This window comes from Elaeis guineensis, chromosome 8, assembly GCF_000442705.2.
Source record: "Elaeis guineensis isolate ETL-2024a chromosome 8, EG11, whole genome shotgun sequence".
Lineage (NCBI taxonomy): Eukaryota > Viridiplantae > Streptophyta > Magnoliopsida > Arecales > Arecaceae > Elaeis > Elaeis guineensis.
Genome location: NC_026000.2, coordinates 14,259,904 through 14,270,817, shown reverse-complemented (window position 1 = coordinate 14,270,817; position 10,914 = coordinate 14,259,904).

Genomic DNA, 10,914 nt, shown 5'->3' with positions numbered 1-10,914 from the left:
ACCGAGCATCCGATCACAGATCTCATCATCTGTAGGTACGATCGAGCCCTCAGGGATAGGTTGGGATTTAATATCTATCATACGATTCTGAAAATTAAAATTATAGTTATTTTAATTTTATAATAAAAATCAGATTGTGAATCAAAAATAATTGAAAAAACTTATAAAGAGCTTCTAGCTCCCCATCGTCCACTCCTCCGACCGTCGCTGGTGGGTCAGCTGGTAGATATCGATTTTACTAGGAAGCTCGCCACTCTCAATATCTCTCTATAATTTGAGAATTAATTAAAAAAATTTTAAATAACTAAAAAATTATATATTAATTAGAAATTAAAAATTACCTACCATGTGCTCCATGTGACGAGCAAACAATCTCGAACCCCCATAATGCGGCACGATCTGTCTCGTCCGGTTCACCACATTCTAGGAACATCATCTCTGTAAAATTATCAGTAAAATTAGTAGATAAAAAATTTAATTTAAGAATAAATGATTAAGTTATTAAACTATAAAAAAAAATTTAGATATGTAACCTGATATGCCGAATCCTCGTACTGTCGGCATATAGTAGTCCAATCATCTATGGTGATGCTGTCATAGGGCTGCTGCTGCACTGTCTCCTCCCCATGATCCTGCACCACTTGATATCAATGTTGATGCATATGATGGCGATAGTCCTTGAAATGCAACGATAACTAAATGTCGATGGCTCGCCTCACACAATCCTCCTCAAAATCAGCGATATCAAATACACCCTACCAATAATAAATATTAGAAGAATACTATACAAATTAAATATTCATAATATAACTTATTTTACCTGTAAGTAGGTGTAGAAATCTCTCTCTGAGCCGATAGAATGTGATGCTAATCGAAGAGCGTCATAGGGGCATTGCGGCATATGATGCCCAGCTCAGTCTGCCATGCGTCACACCATTTCGTAATGAGTCTGGTGTAGCCGGTCGGTATCTCGATTCGGAGATGCTATCCCGGGTGCTCGCATCTTCAATGCTCCAGAGCGAGGTTCTTCGATGGACCTCGCCCTCGCCTCACCACCGATGAGGGCTCATCTGAAACAACAATTAATAAATCATTAGTATGATCCAAATAAAAGAAATAAATTTCATTATATATAAAGTGTAATAGTTAATACCATTGGAACCCACCTCCTCACTAGGAGCCACCTCACTTGGACCTGTTGGTGCAGGACCCTCTGACAATGAAGCCGATGCGGCAACGGAGATCGGTGGAGGTGCCTCAATCTCTGAGGCATCTGCAGGGAGCTATGAACGCGAACGTCGTCGTCTATCTCCTGATGCCATATCTGCAGGAATTGATATATAAATAAATATAATGTTGAATAATAATAGTAGAAATCACATAATATTCTAATGAATACAATTATATCACATACCATTATTGGAAGACAAAATTGAACGAAGAATATAGATCTATTCATCAATATTCATTTCTTTCTCGATGTGTAGATCCTCGTCCAAATCACAGTAATCGATATATGTGTCATCTTCTGTCTCATCATCATTTATGGATGGATCGTCATCCTCCGACTCATCAAGATTAAATATAAAATCAGCTTCAACTTTGTTGGATGAAAGATCAGCCCTATTCAAAGGTGCCGTTACAAGTTCTTCATCAACCAAAAACTCAGCTAATATTTGTTCTTTTTGCTGAAAAGCTTCCTCTTCATGTAAATCCGATTTTTCATCCATCTCTAATCGAGTTGGTATGTCATATACACCTTTAGGTATTATTTTTTGTACAATATGCCAATTACCTCGATACTTTAGATCCTTCAAATATATTACTTGTTTCGCTTGAGTTGCTAATATATATGGCTCATTTTGGTATCATGTTCGTACAAGATTTATACTTATAAATTATAAATCGATATGAATATCGATCTTTTTATTACTAATATCCTACCATTTATACTGAAACAAAAATACAGAATTACTGGATCCATACTTTAGTTTTATGATATCTATCGGTACACCATAATAATCAATCTCTTTTTCTCCTTCATATCCTGTTGTAGCAATTTCACTATTCTGGATCCGTCATTGCATCTCAAGCTTTCTTGTGTAAAATCTCATTCCTCTAATGATACAGGATGTGTAATGATTAACCCTTCGATCGGGACCACATGCTAAATCATGCAACTCATCGGTCGCACCCACTTCTTTATTGCAATACTTATGTTTCATCTACATCACAAGATAAAAAATTATGTTGGTTTAAATAATATTATTTATAAGTAAATAAATAACGTATCACTAATGCAACTTACAAGATCACCAAATTATTTTGCAAATTCTCTCCTATGTCGATCATCGGCATCCGTATTATTCTCTCTACATAGTATACTCTTGTGCTCATTGCAAGAAGTTACGATTTTTGATTTTATATCAATATGAAAAATTTTTGAAAAATTAAATAGTATGGTAAGATGATACTTACTCAATAAAATCTTCAATTTCTCCATAATTATTTAGAACATAAAAATATGCTTTGGATAGCTCGTTCACGTCCATAAATTCATATCTCCTTACACCAGTAGGTCGAACCATTTGCTTAAATATAGATAATGTCGGTTCATTGTCATCCCATTTACAGTCTGCATTACGATCTGTACGGTTGAATCTTATTTCGATATCGTCAAGATACATCAAGCAGAACTTGACACACTTAGTAGCTATATATGCTTCCGCTATAGACCCTTCATGCCTTACTTTATTGCGCACATATTTTTTTAAGGTGTACAAGAATCTGCAAATAAAAATAAATTTAAATTTTAGAAATATATTTATATCTTATAATTAATATGATAAAGTACGTATAATTTTTTTACCTTTCAATAGGATACATTCATCGACAATGTACCGATTTGATCAAAAAAGCTTCCTTTGAAAGATGAACAACCAGATGCACTATAACATCAAAAAATGATGATGAAAAAATTATTTCTAACTTACAAAGAATAAGTATAATATCTTTATCTGATCTCTCAAGTAAGTTAAATTTTAATTTTCGACAACATAGTTCTCGAAAGAATACTCCCAGCTCAATCATTGCAGTTTGACCACACCACCCAAATAATCACGTATGACTACAGAAAGTAAACATTACATTATCACATGAGAGTCATGACTTTTCATGCCGAAGATATTGTCGTCGTTGTTTCCAACACACTGCGATACATTTGAAGCATATGCATCAAAAAAATTTACGATTTTGAACCATCCACAGAAATTCTTCTTTTCCTCTCCAAACAGTGAATAACATGCGGATGGCATAAAAAATCTCTCAATGCAACTCCAATCGGATTTTCATTTCCTGCAAATCAAGATGAGCTTTTGTATCATTTTTTATTTTTTCTGAAATATTCAATACAGTATTGATGATATTATCATAAATATTCTTTTCAATATGCATTACATCCAGATTATAACGAAGTAATAGCTGTTTTTAATACGGTAGTTCGAAAAAGATGCTTCGCTTCATCCAATTTAGCTCAGCTTCAGTACGTTTCTACTTGCGAGTGCCTGATGTTTTTTCAAATTGGACATTTTCAATGACTTCAAGTTGTTCTAAAATTTTTGCTCTACTTAACTCCTTAGGTGGTGGACATCGATAGGACTTACCAACAAAATATTGATTTTAACGGGTCCTCCAAGAATGATTAGCAGGAAGAAACCATCGATGACCCATGAAACATATTTTTTATCTGTACTTTAAATGTAAAGAGGATGCATCCCTATTACATATTGGACATACAAGATATCCTTTGGTGCTCCATCCAGATAAATTTTCATATATCGAAAAATTATTTATGGTCCATAGAATCGAAGCATGCAACTTAAAATTACTTCGACTTATAGAATCATATGTCTGTACCCTATTTTCTCATAACTTCTTCAGATCATCAATTAAAGGTCATAGATATTCATCAATTTCAGTACCTGATGCTTTCAGACTCAAAATCAACAGTGACGTAAAAATAAATAGTTCTTTCATGCACTTTCAAGATGATACATTATATACAACTAGCATCACAGGCCATATGCTGTAAGAGGTACTCAGATTGCCAAAGAGATTAAATCCATCTGTCGCTAGACCAAGTCGGATATTGCGCGGGTCACTCATAAAGTACGGATGCTTTGCATCGAAGTCTTTCCATACTAAAGAGTCAGCCGGATGGCTAAGTAAGTTCTCCTACAGAATCCGCTGCTCATAATGCCATCTCATTTCTTCAGCTATCTTTGTGGACATATACAACCTTTGAAGTCTTGAAATCAATGAAAAATATCTCAAAATCTTTTGAGGTATCTTCTTTACTTTTCTATTATCGATTTTGTATCTAGGCTTACCGCATTTCGGACATTCAGTTATTTGTTCGTTATTCTTATAAAATAATATGCAATCATTTTTGCAGACATGTATAGGAGTATAGCCAAGTCTCATTTCCCGCATGTATATTTTTGCTTCAGAATATGATTTCGAAAGTCTCTCTCCATCAGGCAGAGCTGCTTTAATCAGTGTTAAAATTTGGTCAAATAACTTCTGACTCCAATGGTTCATAGTTTTAATATAAAGTAATTTTATCAAAAACTCTAACTTAAAAAATTTTGTACAATTTAGATAGAGTGGCTCTCATAAATCCCTTACAAGCTTTACAAACTGTTCAAAAGTCCATTCTACCTCAAGCCGAATATTATGCTCATGATCAAAATTGCTTTCAGATGCAGCAGTATTCATACGTACATTTGAACAAGCACCTTGATGTAAATCATCTAACAATTCTTCAATACCACTATATTCGACAGGTCCAGCACTATCAGTACTATCATCTTCAGTATCGTCATCGTCGTGCATCACTTCATTCGGATCACCCTCTCCATGCCATATCCAACAAGTATACCTCTTATCTATACCATATTGTAGCAGATACTTCTCAACAAGTATTATGTGATGATATATCAAATTGACACATCTCTTGTATGGACACTTTATTTGACTAGCACTGTCAGCCTTATGCCATGCAAAGTCAATGAAATCTCAAACTCCTTTTCGATATTTAGGCAAAAAAATACCTCTAGGATTCATCCAGCTTTTGTTGATATTCATCTAATAACAAACACAAAATCATTAACAATCAAAATAAAGTTAAGTGGTATTCTGAATCTCGATCTGAATTTCAGACTGAATCACATTCCAAATTTCAGCTAAAATTCTGACTCGAATCTAGATCCGGATCACTTGATACAAAATGCATGATTTTATCCTTTTCAAATCATTACTAACAGGTGTGACCCTATCCCTTTCAGAAAAGTAATAATCTCATTATTGTTATTAGTGGATATTTCATCTCATTTTTGTAAAAATTTCGACAGCATCTCTCCATAGTTCTCCAAGTGTACGATGTGGATATAGTGTCTACGCACCCCATCCACCATATACCCGGAGAACAATGGACAGATAACTACTGAATACCATATAATGAAACAAAATATCAATTATTAACAATAATAATATTATTATTTTTTTAAAAAGCTCGAATACGGGACATCCAAGTTTCGATCTCGATGAAGATCGAAACTTGAACGGGAATCTAGGCTCAATATAATTTAAGTACCATTTTTGAACGTGCATTCAAAGATAGATTTCTAATTTATCAAAAAAGAATAACTTCGTATTAAAATTTCTTCATTAAAAATTTCAATAGATTTTTTTCTAAAATAGAAATATATTTTTTATAATATTATGTTAGTGAAAAAATAATTAGTCAAATAATTAAATAATTTCAGCAGTAACACTAAAAAATAATATGTAACCATTATAATAATTTCAGCTCGGCTCGACCAGGCCCAATCTGAAACCGACCCGACTGGACCCGACCCACCCGACCCGACCAATCCCGACCCCACCCGACCTGTCAGACTGCCTCATCCCCATCCTCGGACCCATCCTCGAAGGCCTCGACTCGATGCAGAACCGACCCGATCCGGACCTGACCCCGACCTGGAACCGACCCGATCCAGACCCGACCCCGACCCAACCCGAAATCGACCCGACCCGTACCCATACCTGACCAGACCCCAACCAGACCCGGTCCAGTCACAGACTCGACTCACCCCAGTCCGACCCGACCTGGCCCGACCCGCACCAACCCGGTCCAGCCCAGCATGACCCAAAAATGACCAATTTTTTTTTGCGACAAAATTCTATAATTATCGTAAATATTTTTTTATTTTTGATGAAAATTTATTTTCATCGTTGATATGGTTATTTGCGACGAAAATATTTTTCATCGTTGATATGGTGCCCATGCACCCTATCCACCATATACTTAGAAAATAATAAACAGATAACTACTGAATACCACATAATGAAATGAAATAACAACTATTAATAATAATAATATTATTATTTTTTCAAAAAGCTCAAATACGGGATATCCAAGGTTCGATCTTGATGAAAATCAAAACTAGAACGAGAATCTATGGCTCAATGTAATTTAAGTACCATCTATGAACGTGCATTCGAAGATGGATTTCTAATTTATCAAAAGGAATAACTTCGTATTGAAATTTCTTGATCAGAAATTTCAATAGAATTTTCTCTAAAATAGAAATATCTTTTTTATTTATAATTTTAGCAGCATACAAAACAGCACATAAAATAATTTAATTGTAACAAGTAACAGCAATATGCATTGTGTTAGTGAAAAAATAATTAATCAAAAATTAACTAACTTCAGTAGTAACATTAAAAAATAATATGCAACAATTATAATAATTTCAGCATCATATTTCATCTTTTGAAGACCTGACCTGACCCGCCCCATCCCAACCCCACCTGCCCCAGCCTAGCCTGGCATGGATCGGACCAGACCCGACCTGCCCCAGCCCGACCTGACCCGACCCGCCCCATCTCGGCCCGAACCGAAACCAACCCGACCTAGACCCTACCATCCCCGACCCACCCCATCCCCGCCCGACCTGCCCCAGCCCGACCCGACTCCACCCGACCAGCCCCAGTCCAACCCGACCCTGACCTGACCCACCTTGCCCCGACTCTGCCATCCCCGAACCCAGCCCGACCCGATCCGGTTCCACCCGACCCGCACCAGCCCAACTCGACCCGACCCGACCTGCACCATCCCTGCTCGACCAGCCCCAGTCCAATCAGACCCGACCCGACTCCACCCGACCAGCCCCAGCCCGATCCGACCCTGCCCGACCTGCCCCACCCCGGCTCCGCCGTCCCCAGCCCCGACCTGACCCAATCCGACTCCACCCGACCCGCGCCAGCACGATCGGACCCGACCCGACCGGCCCCATCCAGGCCCGACCCATCCGAACCCACGCGTGCCCGGGCCGTAGGCCCCGCATGCCCGGCCCTTCTATCCCCGGCATAGTCGTGCCTTGGCTCATCGTTGCCGGCTCCAGCTCTGGCTCGTCGGCCCCTCCCTGGCCTGCCCTCGTCGGCCTAGCCCGTAGGCCCCGACACAGTCACAACCCGACCCCATCTTGGCTCGCCGTCGCCGGCTCCGGCTCAACGGCCCCGGCCCCAGCCCCTCCCCGGTCCACCGTCGCCGGCCCCGGCATGCCCCAGCAAGCAGGCCCCATGTGGCCGCAGCCCGCAAGCCCACAGGCAGCACGTGGCCGTGGCCTGCCATCCCAGCCCAGGCCCACCGTCCCCAGCACGCCGTCCGCAGCACGCCAACCCCATGCCGTTCCCTGTCCCAGTTCCCGGCCCGAACCCACCCACAAAAAAAAAAAAGAAGAGTCGACATCGCCGTCGTCGGCCCCACATCGCTGTCCCCGACCCACCGTCGCCGTCGTGGCCTACAGACCCCATGTGGTCGTGGCCTACCGTCGCTATCGCGGCTTGTAGGCCCCACGTGGCTACGGCCTGCTGTCCTGGCCTAGGCGCGCCGTCCCTAGCATGCCAGCCCTGGCACGTTCCCCATCCCCGATCGAAACCCACCCAAAAAAAAAACAGAGATGAAGTCGACTCACCTCGATGACGACGGTGGCGGCGAAGGAAATCGGAGGCACGCGGGACGTCGGGGGGGGAGGAAGCTCGTGGGAGGAAGCCGGACTGTCGGGGGGGACAAGAAAGAAAAATGGGTTTCCGATAGGAGTTAATGGGACGAGGGGTGTTAGTAATGCAAATTTTCATCGCTACTAATCAATTTTCATCGTAAATAATTCGAACAAAAAATATTTAAGATGAAAAATTAATTTTCGTTGCTAATAATATTCGTAAAAAAAAAATTCTCACTGAAAAAATTCAGTCCCGAGAAAATATTATTGACGACAAAAATTTTTTATTTCATCACTAATTACATAATTAGCGACGAAAATTTTTTTCATCCCTAATAATTAATAAAAAAATAATTTTTTATTTTAAAAAAAATTCTCCTGACCAAGTCTTGTTCCCGTATTATTTTTTTCCATTCATTTTTCATTCATCTCTTAGCCACAATAATGCAATAATATATGTATATATGTGTGTGTGTATATATAGCTGATGTAGTAAATATATTAACTTTCCAGAATATTTTAGTAATGAAATGGATGAACTATGGTAAGAATAAAAACTTGCAACAATTCAGCCGCTTCTCATCGACAGTCATCTCGACAAAGCATGAGTGATGTAGTGCAAGCATCCACTCCTCAAGGGCCTATTCCACCACCTATTATAGAGGAACCGTAATGATTCAACGACCTGATTCAACAGGTCCAAACATTGACCAACACCATCCAGCATTTACAGCAAACCATAGAGCATTGATAACCCCCACAACATGCTCCTCAAACTATGTCCTCTCCGTGTAGCCAGAAAAACTGCTTCCAGAGAATCTCCCTTGAGGTGCACATCGTTCTGCCCTGATCGATCGACAATCACTGTCCCATCAGGGTCCAAACATTAAGAATAATGCCAATATTTTTCGATCTCCTCCAATGGAGATTTGATTTTGGGCTACTCTCCATGCCTCACAAAATCTCGTTGGGAGGAGGACCTTGACCAAAAGGTCCGAAGGATCGAACGTCATCTAAGCGAGATTCAAATGGATAGCCAAAGGAATGACGACATCCTCAGCTTCAATTTTCAACCATCTTTCTCTTGATCCATCCTCCAAGAATTGATTTTGGATTGGTTCAAGATGCCACAGATAGAGCCTTATAAAGATTGAGAATCAGAAATATCTTAATATTCTACATACTTTTCTTGTGTACATATTATTTTTTAAAAACTATCTAATATTTATTTTTATAAATATAAAAAAAATTACTATAATATATCTAAACATACTTTAATAAAAAAAATTTATCGCTAATAATCTATAATTTTTAAATTTTTTTATTTTTTTCAAATATTAACGATGAAAATTTTTCATCATAAATAGTGATTATTTATGACTGAAATAGATTTTTCATCATAAATATATGTTATTTAAGACAAAAATAAAGTTTTCATCACAAATAATTTATAATTTTTAAATTTATAATTTTTTATTTTTTTCTCATTTATTAGCGAGAAAAAATTTTCATCGTAAATAATAGAGTATTCATGATGAAAATTAAGTTTTTGTCATCAATATTTGATTATTGATGATATTAAATTTTTATCATAAATAATTTATAATTTTTAAATTTTAAAAAAAAAAAATTTCATGTATTAGCAACAAAAATATTATGTCATAAATACTAGAGTATTTATGATAAAAAATTTACTGTTCATCGTAAATACTCATTATTTATGATGTAATATTTTCATCATAAATAATCTATAATTTTTAAATTTTTAATTTTTTTATTTTCTTTTAAATATTAGCGATGAAAATTTTTCATCATAAATACTAGAGTATTTGTAATAGAAAATTAATTTTCATTGTAAATATACAAGTACTTGTAACGTAATATTTTTATCATAAATAATCTATTTTTTTTAAATTTTTTAAATTTTTTATTTTTTACACATATTAGCGATAAAAAATTTTCATCATAAATAAAATATATTTATGATAAAAATTTTATTTTCGTCGTCAATAATCTATCATTTACGACGTAACATTTTCATCGTAAATGATCTATATTTTTTTAATTTTTAAAATTTTTTAATTTTTTCACATATTAGCGATGAAAAATTTTCATCATAAATAAAATATATTTGAGATGAAAATTTAAGTTTCGTCATCAATACTCCATTATTTACAATGTAATATTTTTATCGTAAATAATCTATAATTTTTAAATTTTTTATTTTCTTTCAAATATTAGTGATAAAAATTTTTCATCATAAATACTTTAGTATTTATGACAGAAAATGAGTTTTCATCGTGAATACTCTTGTATTTGTGACGTAATATGTTTGTCGTAAAAAATCTATAATTTTTAAATTTTTAAAATTTTTTAATTTTTCACCTATCAGTGATGAAAAATTTTTATTGTAAATAATATTAATTTATGATAAAAATTTAGGTTTCGTCATCAATACTCTATTATTTACGATATAATATTTTCATCATAAAAAATCTTTAATTATTAAATTTTTAAATTTTTTTATTTTTTTAAATATTAGTGATAAAAAAATTTTATTGTAAATAACTTATATTTATGATAAAAATTTAATTTTTATTGCAAATACTTCCATTATTTACGATAAAACTATTTTTATCACTAATATTTAAAAATTTTAAATTAAAATAAATATTTTATTATTTATGATGATTAATTTCATCGTAAATAATGTGTATTTACAATGAAATTTTATTTTCATCGCAAATATGAAGATATTTGTGATAAAATATTATTTTGATCGTAAATAAATAATTATTAGCAATGAATTTTAATTTTTGTCATAAATATCTTTTTTTGCGATGAA